The sequence below is a fragment of the Arachis ipaensis genome, chromosome B8, assembly GCF_059453495.1.
Source record: "Arachis ipaensis isolate K30076 ecotype BB chromosome B8, ASM5945349v1, whole genome shotgun sequence".
Taxonomy (NCBI): domain Eukaryota; kingdom Viridiplantae; phylum Streptophyta; class Magnoliopsida; order Fabales; family Fabaceae; genus Arachis; species Arachis ipaensis.
Window position 1 is genome coordinate 56,708,189 of NC_142443.1, and position 12,687 is coordinate 56,720,875.

At 38.8% G+C, this 12,687-nt stretch overlaps 1 non-coding gene across 1 annotated transcript; it reads right to left on the minus strand.

Moving 5' to 3' along the window:
* Positions 1 to 9,034: 9,034 nt before the first annotated feature.
* LOC148548198 (small nucleolar RNA R71) lies at positions 9,035 to 9,141 on the minus strand. Its single transcript, XR_015897134.1, has one exon. It is a non-coding gene; the product is annotated as a small nucleolar RNA R71 (small nucleolar RNA).
* Positions 9,142 to 12,687: the final 3,546 nt, after the last annotated feature.

The window sequence follows — 12,687 nt, forward strand, 5'->3', positions numbered from 1 at the left end:
ATTTTCTACTTTTATTTATTCTATTTCTTTAATTGTTATTTTTCTTTTCAATTTGGCTTATGAACTCCATGTTAAAATTGACTTCTTTACTTAATATAATTTGAGGTATTTCAGATCTATGATCTGTTTCTTTCTATTTATGATATAATTAATTTAGATTTTTCCTTTTTGGCTTCGGTTAAGTAATTAGTGACACTTGAGTTATCAAACTCAGCAGTTGATTGGAATTTGGGATTGCTGATTGATTTGGATCCCTCTAAAGCTAGTCTTTCCGTAGGAGTTGACTAGGACTTGAGGAATCAAGTTAATTAGTCCACTTAACTATACTTTATTTAGTAAGGGTTAACTAAGTGGGAGCAACAAACAATTCTCATCACACCTGATAAGGATAACTGGGATGGGATTTCTAGTTCTCATACCTTGCCAAGAGATTTTCTAATTATTAATTTATTTTTCTCGTCATTTAAATTACTTGTTCCTTTATTTCAAAAACCCAAAAATATATCGTTTTCCATAACCAATAATAAATCATACTTCCCTGCAATTCCTTGAGATACGACCCGAGGTTTAAATACTTTGGTTATAAATTTTATTGGGTTTTGTTACTTGTGACAACCAAACTTTTGTACGAAAGGATTCTCTGTTGGTTTAGAAACCATATCTATAACGTGATTATTTTTATGAAATTCTTTACTGGCAAGAACCCGATCGTCAAAATGGCGCCGTAGCCGGAGAGTTGCAAACGTGTGCCTTATTATTCTCTGTTGTTTTCCATAATATTTTTCTTGTTTGTTTTCTTTTCTTTGATCTAAAAATTCTAAATTTGGTGTCATTTTATTGTTTTTCTCTTTCTTCATTAAATTCAAAAATATCTTTTCTCTTTATTTTAATTGGATTTTCGAATTTTCCTTTTAAAATTCAGATTTTTATTTTAAAACTTTTTATTTTATCTTATCTTAGCTTTAAAATTTCAAAATTCAAATATTTTTCAAAAATCATATATTTTTCAAAATCAAATCTTATCTTTTCTAATCTCAATTCTTAAAATCAAATCTTTTTCAAATCTTTTCTCTTATTTATTTTCTTACAAGTATCTTTAATTTTAAGACGTATCTTTTTCAAAAATTCCTAACCACTCTCACTCTCTATCTTTTTCGAAAATCATATCCACAATTTTTCAAATCTTTTTAATTAATTAGTCCTTTCAGTATTCGAATTTTTTTATTTATTTTATTTTATTTATTTATTTTTCTTTTCTTTTAATTTTCGAAATCTATATTCTATTTTCTAATTATTTTATTTTATTTTATTTTATTTTATTTTCTTTTACTTGTTTATTTGTTTTTGTTTTTAATTTCTATTAGCTACTATGAATTCTCACCCCTCTGGTTTTAAGTTTGGTTCCAATGTTGTTGTAAGGAGTGAAAACTATAATGAAAATAGACATCAAGATTGGAAGAATCAAAGATGGGAAGAGCCACAAGGATTTGATCAACCCTCTTGGCAACAACCCCCTCCAATGAACTATAACCAACAACCATTCTATGATACATACCAAGACAATAGTTATGGTGGACCTTTTCGTGACAACAAACCTCCACCAAATTACTATGGTCAAGAGCCATTCCGAGGTGTGTATCAAGATGATAGATATGGTAGACCCCCTTGTAGTTACCAACAAGCCCCACCCTATGCTTATGAACCACCTTCACAACATACCTTTGAACCACCAAACTCACAAGCCCCCTACTACCAAACACCCCATATGACCCTAATCCTTACCCACCATACCAAGAACCTTACGAGCCATACTTAGAACCACCCCAACCTCCATTGGATAACAACACTCTTAGTGTCATTCACCAAGGGCAACAAGATATGCAAACTACATTTAACTCTACCATAAATGGTTTGAATGCCACTTTACAAGCTCTCGTCTCCCGGATTGAGTCATTATCTACTCCCAACAATCAACTCTCAAGCTCTAGTGCACTTCCTTTTCAACAACATAATGATCTTTCCATTCCATCACCATCCTCCATGGAAGAGCACCCACATCCATCAATCCAAGAGCAAGATGATCCCAATTATGCTATTGATATGGAACAAGAAAGAAAGAATCATCTTCGCGAATTCATACTTCATAAGAAGCTAGAGGAGGCCCTAAGGGTAGCGGTAGCAGAGACCCTTGAAGATGAAAGAGTGGCTGAAGAACTAGTAAAGGAAGACATCAAGGAGGAGTTTGATTTTATATTAGAGCAAGTGGAGAAAGCTGAAATTATCACAGAAGAGGAAGAGGTTGAAGACTTAGGAGATGCGGAACCTCCATGGAAAAGTCCAGTCATAGAGGCTTCTTCCAAGATGTCTGATGCTGAAGTCAAGGAGGGTGTAAAACCTCCAAGGCATATCATGGTTGAAGACTTTGAGGAGGTTGATCAAGAGATGGAGATTAAAGAAGAAGAGGCACAACCTCCCATGTCCTTGGTAAGCAATTAAGAAGAGAATGAATTGGAAGAAGGCTATCAAGAGGAAGAGGTTGAAATTGAAGAGGCCTGCAAAGAGGTGGAAGTTGTCAAGGGAGAGCACAAGGGAATGGAGCTTGAAATCACCTTGCCAAAGCTGTTGGAGACCTCTCCCCCAAAGCCATTACCATCCAATACAACATTCAAGTGGGTAAAATTCTTATCCTTGACCTTTACTTTCTCACTTGAATATGGTTTACTTGAGACAGATGGTCAGCTTAAAGCTCTTTGTGGCTTTAAGAGTGAGAGGGAGATGGTCAGTGGTTGGCAACACAATCCTAGGTTCGTTGTGGTTGCAAGCTCAAGGTCTAAATGCAAGGGTTGGCGTAGAGCTCGAATGAATGGGTTGAGGAAGCTGTTTGGATGCCTTATTGAGAATTCAATTTGTTTACCACCCGGATGGAATCATCATGTTCCACTTGAAGACAGGTACAGAAACAAGATTTGGGATCCGGGAATATATGAGGATCAACTTTGGGAGCAAAAAGCTTGTGAAGAACTCCCTCAAGGCTTGGGAAATTCACATGAGAATGATGAAGATTATTGGAAGTCCAAGCATTGGTGGCAGTTTCAGGATGAGTTCAAGCACAAGCTTCTATGACAAGGAGCTCGCCAAATGTCCAACTTAAGGACTTTAACTAAAAGTGCTAGGTGGGAGACAACCCACCATGGTATATTCTTTCCTTTTTGTTCCTAGTTTTATTTTATTTTATTTTTATTCGTGTTCATTCATAATTTTTGCATAGTCATCTGCATTCTACATTTTGCATTCTGCATAATAAAAAAAATAGGGGATCGACGCGCAAGCGTCAATGACGCGCACACGTCGTATGTGTCTACACAACTAGACAGAGAGTTGCGCGAGAGATACGCGGGAGGGGTGCGTGAAGCACAAGCCACCCCACGCGTACGCGTACTTCATGCGTACGTGTCCCCTGTAGGAAGTTCAACCCACGCGTAAGCGTCGGCGACGCGTACGCGTGGGGATGAAAATCGGCGTAAAGAGCACCTGAACAGAGAGTTGTGCTGCCCTTGCGATGGAAATGTGCTAGAGGCACAAAATCACCCACGCGTACGCATCCCTGATGCGTGCGCGTCATTTTCAAAATGTGGCAATCGACGCGCACGCGTCACTTGAAATTTATGCGACCCACGCGTACGCGTGCTGTACGTGTACGCGTCGCGATGCGCAATTGAATCAGCACACCGCCAGATTTCAAATCTCCCCTTCCCCAATCCTAATTCTTTTTCATTCCTACTTCTTTTCTTCTTCTTTCTTTCTTTTCTTTCCCCCTCTACTCTTTTTCTCTTTTAATTTACTGTATTTATTTATTCTTCTTCTTTTTCAATTTCTCTTTCATGCTTAGTTATTTATGGTTTCTTTTCCATTCTTTCTTTTTCTTAATGCATTAATTTTTATATTGGTGTTGGAGCTTTATTTGGGTCTTATATTATTATACTTGAGCTTGTGGATATCATCAAGAGTGATTTGATAAATTAATATTAATTTTTGGATTACATGAATGTTGGATTTTATACTTTTCATAGCATATTTTACATGCATACCAAGTGTTTGTGAAAAACCCGTATGGCATTATAAAATTCTTCATTATTCTATCCTTCTACTCTACTGCCTGTTTTTTACAAAACCATTCCAATATTTTATTAACTAAATATAATTGTCAATACAGATGTTATTATTAGTTTGTTATGAGTAATAATATCTTTTGGCCTTTAATGCTTGATCTATGCTACTCATGCCTTTGCCAGTATGCCAATAAACATCTTGCATTTAATTGCCTCAATTTATCATGCTATACTTCCATTGATATCCTAATTGCACGGAGTCGCGACCATGTGTTAACGACATTCTTCTTTATCTTGGCATGATTATCACTCGTATTGCCCTCTTCCTTGCTCTATCCTTTTGAATTCATGTCCCTTTCTCTTCTCCCTTTTCAGGATGGCCACCAGGAAGGGTAAGGAGAAAGCCACTACCAAACCACCAGCAAGGAAAGGAACCAAGAGACCTCCAGCTAAGGCACCTCCATCTACAAGCGTCAGTTGGAGTAGCCCGTCCACTTGCACATCTCAGCATGCACCGAGGACGGTGCAACCTTTAAGTGTGGAGAGGTCGATACCAACTTCCGTGGGTTAGTTATTTCCTATTTCAACACCAATATTTTATTTTATTTGTTAGTACATTGTTGCATTTGCATGTTTCATTGCATGTTTGCTTGATTTTGTGCATATTCTACCACTACTTGGTTGGAGTGATAAGTTCTTTTTCAAGACCCTTTTTATAATATTTCACTAATTTAAATTGAAAATTTTGTGTTAAAGTTGTTTGAAGACTGTAAATTGGAATATGGTTTTTGAGTTAAAGAACACACAACCTATGAGATTTGAGCTTAATTACATGGTTACATTATTTAACCATAATATTTTTTTCTTGTGTGTTCCTCTCTCTATGATTGTAATCTTTGCTTTTTTCCACTCTATATGTCCATTATTTAGTGTATTTACATGCTTGCATATGATTGAGGCCATTACTTGTTTTTGCTCACTTATCCAAAATAAGCCTACCCTTTGAAATCACCCTTATTAGCCACTTTGAGCCTTTTAATCCTCATTTGTTCTATATTTTACCACATCACTAGCCTTAAGCGGAAAAATAATTAATTACCCCAATTGAATCTTTAGTTAGCTTAAGATAGAGATTGTGTAACAATTAAGTGTGGGGAACCGTGGGAACATGGGTTAATAAGGGAATGTGTTATGTTTTTACTTTGATAAAATATTGGAAATTTGGGTACCTACTCATGTGAGACCAGGAAAATTAAAAAATCCATGTGCATTGATAAGTTATGTTTATTTTTCTATTTAAAAATGAAAAATAAAATAAAATAAAATAATAAAAAAAAGAGAGAAAAAAAAGAAAAAAATCCAAAAATATACAATAAATAAATAAATACATAAGGGGACAAAATTACCCCAATGCAAAGTTAAGTTAATAAAAAGATCAATGCATATAGGATAAAATTAAAGAAAAATTTGGTACATGAGTATGTGATGCAAAAGTGGAAATTTTGGGTAGCTAGGCATGATTCTAGAGTTATATAGAGTGTGTGTATGTTAGGTGAAAGCTTAGGTTAGTCAAAGATTCATATTACAGCTCACTTGGCCACACTTATATCCTCACCCTCACCTTAGCCCCATTACAACCTTGAAAAGACCTCATGATATTTGCATTGGTACATTAAATATTGTTGATTGGTTAGGTGATGAAAAAAGTTTAGAAAGCATGACTAGGGAAGACTAGAGTGAATTACCCTATACACATGAGAGATTAGAGTGCATATACTGATGCCAGGGCATTTTGGCCAGTTTCACTGACCTTTTCTTTACTGTTTTAGGGTAGTTTCATGCATTTTCTTAGTTAATAAGCAAGTTTTGGGTAGATAATCACTTACATCTTGATTCAAGCAAGCATTGTGAATTTTATGTGATTTTAATAAGCAAGCATTGATTTCAGGACAAAAGAAGCAAGGAAGAGCCACATTAGTAGCTACGTTAATCTAATTAACATGACCACTAACGTGGAATGGGAATAAACTTGCAACGTTAATGAGAAAAGTGATTGCCAATAACGCCTTCGAAACCATCATGGCCCACGTTAATTGCCACGTTAACTATATTAACGTGGTAGTTAACGTGGAGTAAAAGGGAGCTCCAGCGTTAGTGGTAAAAGTGAATACCACTAACGCTCCAAATTGGCAATTGGCCACGTTAAGAGTCACGTTAACTCAGTTAACGTGAACTCTAACGTGGAAACGGAAGACAATGCCAACGTTAGTGACACTCACCTTTGTCACTAACGTTGGACTAAGCCCAATTGGCCACGTTAAGAGTCACGTTAACTACATTAACGTGAACTCTAACGTGGGAGGAGCAAGGAATTGGCAAAGTTAGTGACATTCACCTTTGTCACTAACGTTGGACCAAGCCACTATGAGCCACGTTAGTTGCCACGTTAATTGCATTAACGTGGAAGCTAACGTGGAGGAAAGAAATGATGAGCCAACGTTAGTGACACTCACCTTTGTCACTAACGTTGGAGATGGCAATTACCACCACGTTAGTGGCCACGTTAAGACAATTTGAGGCACTAACGTGAGAAGGGGCGTTTGGAGCGTTAGTGACAAAGGTAAGTGTCACTAATACTCTCGAGGCTAAGGCATGCCCACGTTAAGAGCCACGTTAGTTATACTAACGTGGACTCTAACGTGAGAAAAGAGGGGCTAAGAGCAACGTTATTGGCAAAGGTAAATGCCAATAACGCTTGCGATGGACCAAGAGGCAACATTTGTGGTCACGTTAGTGCCACTAACATTGAAGTTAACGTGAACCATCTTGGGCTAGGAACGTTAGTGAAAAAGGTGATCGTCACTAATGTTCTCGAACCCACATTTTCACTTAAAGTTAACACCACTAACGTCCTAGCTAAAGTCTATACCTACTTCACACTTTCTCAGCAAGTAAAGCTCAGCCCGCTGAAGATTCCAAACTGCTTCAACTCAAGATCCAAAGGCCTATATCCAAGGACTTGAAGAGCCAACTAGAAGATCAGAAGAGTAGTATATATAGGAGTAGTTTTGGACTAGAGAAGAGAGCTTTTTGGGAGGGGGCATTAGGAGAACTACTCTCTGTATAATTTTACTTTCTCTGCAACTTTTAGTTTTACTATCAGAATGTACTTTCCATCTTTTCTTTTCATTCCCAGAGCTATGAACAACTAAACCCCTTTCATTGGGTTAGGGAGCTCTGTTGTAATTTGATGGATCAATAATAGTTTTCATTATTCTTCTTCTTTCTTTTCTCTTGATTTTACTAGAAAGCTTTCAATCTTCATCCAATTGGGCAGTTGTCTTGGAAAAGAAGCTATTCATACTTGGATCTCTTCGGAACCTTGGAAGAGGAATGAAGAGATCATGCTAGAAATGCTTTCCTATGTTGGACCAAATTGGGGTTTGGGTGGATATAGTGACATATAATCCTACCAACACTTTGATTTGGGAATACATGTGGTATAATCAGTGACCACACTTCATCTCTTCTCATGAGCAATTAGACCAAGGAATTGGCTATTGATCAAGATTTGAGAGATCGAATTACCAAAGAATTGGAATTCAATCAATTAAGATTGCCAAGGAGATCAATGAATGCATTGATTGAGGAAGAGATGAAAATAAACTTGATCCGGAGAATACAACATCTCCTGAGCCCAATGAACTCCCCATTTCTAATCGTACCCATTCTCTTTAATTTTTGCCATTTACTTTTATTCTCATCTTCCCAATTCCCCATTTAAGATTCTGCAATTTACTTTCGGCCATTTACATTCAGCTCTTTATTTCCAGTATTTACATTCTTTGCTTTTTACTTTCCCGCCATTTAATTTCCTGCAACTCTCAAATCAACTTCTGCTTAGCTCAACTAGAACATTCCTCTAATTAAAGTTGCTTGACCAATCAATCCCTGTGGGATTCGACCTCACTCTATTGTGAGTTTTTACTTGACAAAAATTCGGTATACTTGCCGAGGGAAAATTGTTAGAGACAAGTTTCCGTGCATCAAGTTTATGGTGCCATTGCTGGGGATTGATTTTGTATCATCAACGATTAAATTGGTGGATAACTAGGTTGAGCATTTTTCTTTTGTTTGATTTGAATTCCATTTGAGTAATTTACTTTCAGTTTTAGTTATTTTCTTCCCTTTATGCCTACCCGTTTGTGGTGTTCTCATATTTGTTACAATTCAGTTCACTAACCCACTAACTATTTAATATATTGCATCACTCATACTAACAGCATTTTTAACAAGAATAATCTCTATCTCCCTTTTGCTTTGGCCATGTTGGTTGTATGAAAGGTAGAAGAAGCGGGGCTTCAACTTCTGTTGATTCTGAACCTGAGAGGACCTTCCTTAGATTAAGGAGGGAAGCAAGAAGAAAGAGAGTTGTTGGTGCTGAGGAAGAGGAAGAGTACTTTGAACCAGACATGGATGAGAATATAGAGAACCATCATGAAGAAGAGGCTGACAACCATGGCAGAGAAGGTCCAGTGCATCATGCTGGACAAGAGAGAAGAGTTCTAGGCTCTTATATCAATCCAAACCCAGGAAACTATGGAAGTAGCATTCAAAAGCCAACCATACATGCCAATAACTTTGAACTAAAGCCACAGCTCATCACCCTTGTTCAGAACAACTGTTCATTCGGAGTAAGTGTCCAAGAAGACCCCAATCAACGTCTAACCATATTCCTGAGGATATGTGATACTGTGAAGTCTAATGGTGTTCATCCTGACACCTATAGACTGCTTCTGTTTCCCTTCTCACTCAAGGACAAAGCATCCAAATGGCTGGAATCCTTCCCAAAGGAGAGTTTAACAACCTGGGAAGATATGGTGAGCAAATTCTTGGCGAGATTCTACCCTCCTCAAAGAATCAACAGGTTGAGAGCTGAGGTACAAACCTTCAGGCAATAAGATGGTGAGACTCTATATGAAGCATGGGAGAGGTTTAAGGACTTGACAAGAAGGTGCCCGCCAGATATGTTCAATGAATGGGTGCAGTTACACATTTTCTATGAGGGTCTTTCTTACGAATCAAAGAAGGCAGTAGACCACTCATCTCGGGGATCTCTGAACAAGAAGAAGACCATTGAAGAAGCCATAGATGTCATTGAGACTGTAGCGGAGAATGACTACTTCTATGTTTCTGAAAGAGGCAACACTAGAGGAGTAATAGAGCTAAATAACGTGGATGCATTGCTGGCCCAGAACAAGCTGATTACCAAGCAGTTGGCTGACCTTACCAAGAAGATAGAGAGGAACCAAGTAGCAGCAATCACCACCTCATCAGCAACCCAAGAAGGAGTGAATGGAGAAGCAGAGGGTGAGCAGGAACAAGCCAACTACATTGGAAATTCACCGAGGCAGACCCATGATCCATACTCCAAAACTTATAATCCTGGTTGGAGGAACTACCCAAACTTTGGGTGGGGAAATCAACAAGATCAAGGCCAAGATCAGAGACGTCACAACCCCAACAGCAATGCAGCTCACCAACATTCCACACAGAGATCATATTAGCACCCACCTAACAACACCTCTCAACATCCATATCAAAACCAAAATGGCCATTCTCATCCCTCTAACCCCAACTCACCATCATCCGAAGATAGACTCTCAAGGATTGAGACTCTACTTGAAGGCATATGTAAGGAACTCCAAGATAACAAGGTGTTCAAGGAAGAGGTGCGAGCCAATATCAAAAACCAGGGAGACACCATTAAGAGGCTAGAATTTCAAGTGGGATATCTCTCCGAGAAGATTCCCAAACCTACTGACCGCTTCCCAAGTGACACAGAGAAAAACCCAAGAGGTGAAGCAAAGAAAGTAAGATGGGAAGAGTGCAAGATGGTCACTATAAGTGATAAGGGGACTGAGGAAGAGCTGAACAAACCCTTCGAACACTCTGGAGATACTTCAGCAGAGAAGCAGAAATAGGGTCACCAAGAAACCAAAATTACACAGAAGGAGATGCTGAAACTCTATGCACCTTTTCCTCAAAGACTCAATGGTGGTATAGAAAAGAGAATATACTCAAAGTTCCTTGATATGTTTGCATCTCTCCATGTAAACATACCATTCATCAAGGCTCTCCAACAAATGCCCTCATACATTAAGTGTATGAAAGAGCTGCTGACCAGGAAAAGCTCACTCAAAGGATGGCAAACAATAGTGATGAATAAGGAGTGCAGTGCTCTCATTCAACCAGAGTTGCCTACAAAAAAGAAGGACCCAGGAGTTTTCACATCCTCTGTGCCATAGGAGACACACTGATTGATAAGGGACTCTGTGATCTGGGAGCAAGCATAAATTTAATGCCTCTATCTCTCATGAAAAAGTTGCAGATTAATGAGCTAATGCCCACAGACGTAGTCATCAGGCTGGCTGACAAAACTCAAAAACAAGCAGTAGGAGTGGTTAAAAACGTGTTGGTGAAGGTTGGGAACTACTTTCTTCCCAGAGACTTTGTCATATTCGAAATGGAAGAGAGTCACCTTCACCCAATCATATTGGGAAGAGCATTCCTAGCTACAGCCAGAGCGCTCATAGATGTGGAACGAGGAGAGCTAATACTGAAGATACATGACGAACAACTGGCATTCAATGTCTTCAAACCCTCACAAGAAGCAGATCAGGAAAGCAAGGAACCAAGGGAAGAGCACGACAAAGCACTGGTGGAAGAAACAAGCATTGAAGCACAAGCTGTACACCTGGGAATCCCTTTGGTTGATGAACAAGACAGTCAGCAGTTGTCACAGCAAAAGGAAAACCAGGAGGAACCTAAACCACCAGAGTCATATGAGACCAGCAACAAAATTTCCTTGGAAAAAGAGGTCACAAAGAGCAGGGCAACATCAAAAGGAACAAAGAAGAAGGCACCAAGGAGATGGAGGAACAAGAAGATCCCTACAGAGGACTTCTCTCCAGGGGATAAAGTGATCTCAGCTTATTTTCCAGTTATCCCACCTCATTTCCCCACCATCCCATCTCAGCTACCTAAAGTTTTCACCATCAACAGGATTCTCTCCTTAGAACATGTGGAGATCCTTGATGAAGCCAATGGAGATAGATTTACTGCGAGGGGGGAAGATTTGAAGCATTACCAACCACCCTGACAAAGTCAGAACGTCAAGCTAGTGATGCTAAAGAAGCGCTTCATGGGAGGAAACCCATGTTTTATATGCTTTTAAAGTAGTTAATAATGCAAGGTTCATGAATTCCAATTCAACTCTGACATATACTTGAATGAATCCTTTTATGCAACATATAGTGAAGAACAAGTTTGGTGTTCAAGGCACACTAAGAGGACATGAATGCAATTCATATCATTGCACTCTTAGAACCTTGAACAAAACTTTGTACACCACATGGCCACAAACTAAGTTTGGTGTCACCAATGTTGCATACATGGACAATTAAATTGACAGTTGGTTTGCAGTCATGAATAGCACTTAGTTAGTTAGAAACAAAAACTTTAAAAAGTAGTTATCCCATTTTGTTTTAAATTTTACCGCCACTATCCACAAATTTATTAATCACATTCCTTTTATTTTGTAGGAAAATTGATGGGACAATTGAAAGAGGAAGGGTTCGGCCACTTCAAAAGGAGAGGATTATACACGTGTCTTCAAAGGGAATGCATTGGGAATTGTTGCCATGCAACATTGGAAGAATGACACGCTTGGAAATCGAACCAACCCCATCATAAAGTTGATGATCCTTGTGCTCATCCCATGCTAAACCCCATCCGTTCATCATACACCCACACCATCAATCCACACCTTTCATTTACTCACCACTTCTCTATATAAGTGGTTCTTATTCCGTACCCCATTCACACTCCAATTCCCATTCTCTGTGCTTCCCACTTTCGGCACCCAACTCCTCTTACCCCATCAAAAGCACTCTCACCCACTCCTTTAACTATACCCTATCCTAACCCGGCCGAATTCCACCACCTACCCACAACCCCTCAACACCTTCACATCTCAAAAATCATGTATGGCATCATCAAGCTCCAAAAGGCGAAAGGGAAAGACACCAGTGGAGAGCATTCCTTTTGATGAAGGAAGGTTCAAGACCGCTTTCCATGAGCTTCAATTCGAACGTATCAAGCACAAGAAAGTATTGCCAGAGCTAACGTTCCAATTCAATTATGATGAGTGCCCGTAGATTGGAGAAAAGATTGAACAGAGGGGTTGGCAAGAGATCACAAACCAAGAAACAAGAATAAATGCAAATCTTATTAAGGAGTTCTATGCCAATGTAGCCAGGAAAGACAATACCAAGGCTCCTCTACCTTCAAAAGTTATGTGAGAGGAACAGAGGTGGACTTCAGTCCTAATGCTATCATGAGGACCCTTCATCTGAAATCACAACCCTCTGATAAGCCAAGTTATCAAGCAAGAATAAGTAATGGGCCAGACAATGATGAGCTTGAAAAAATCGTGAATGACATGTGTGTCATAGGATCAGATTGGGAGAGGTATGCAGATAAGAGGCCACGGTTCATCAGAAGAGGAGACCTCATC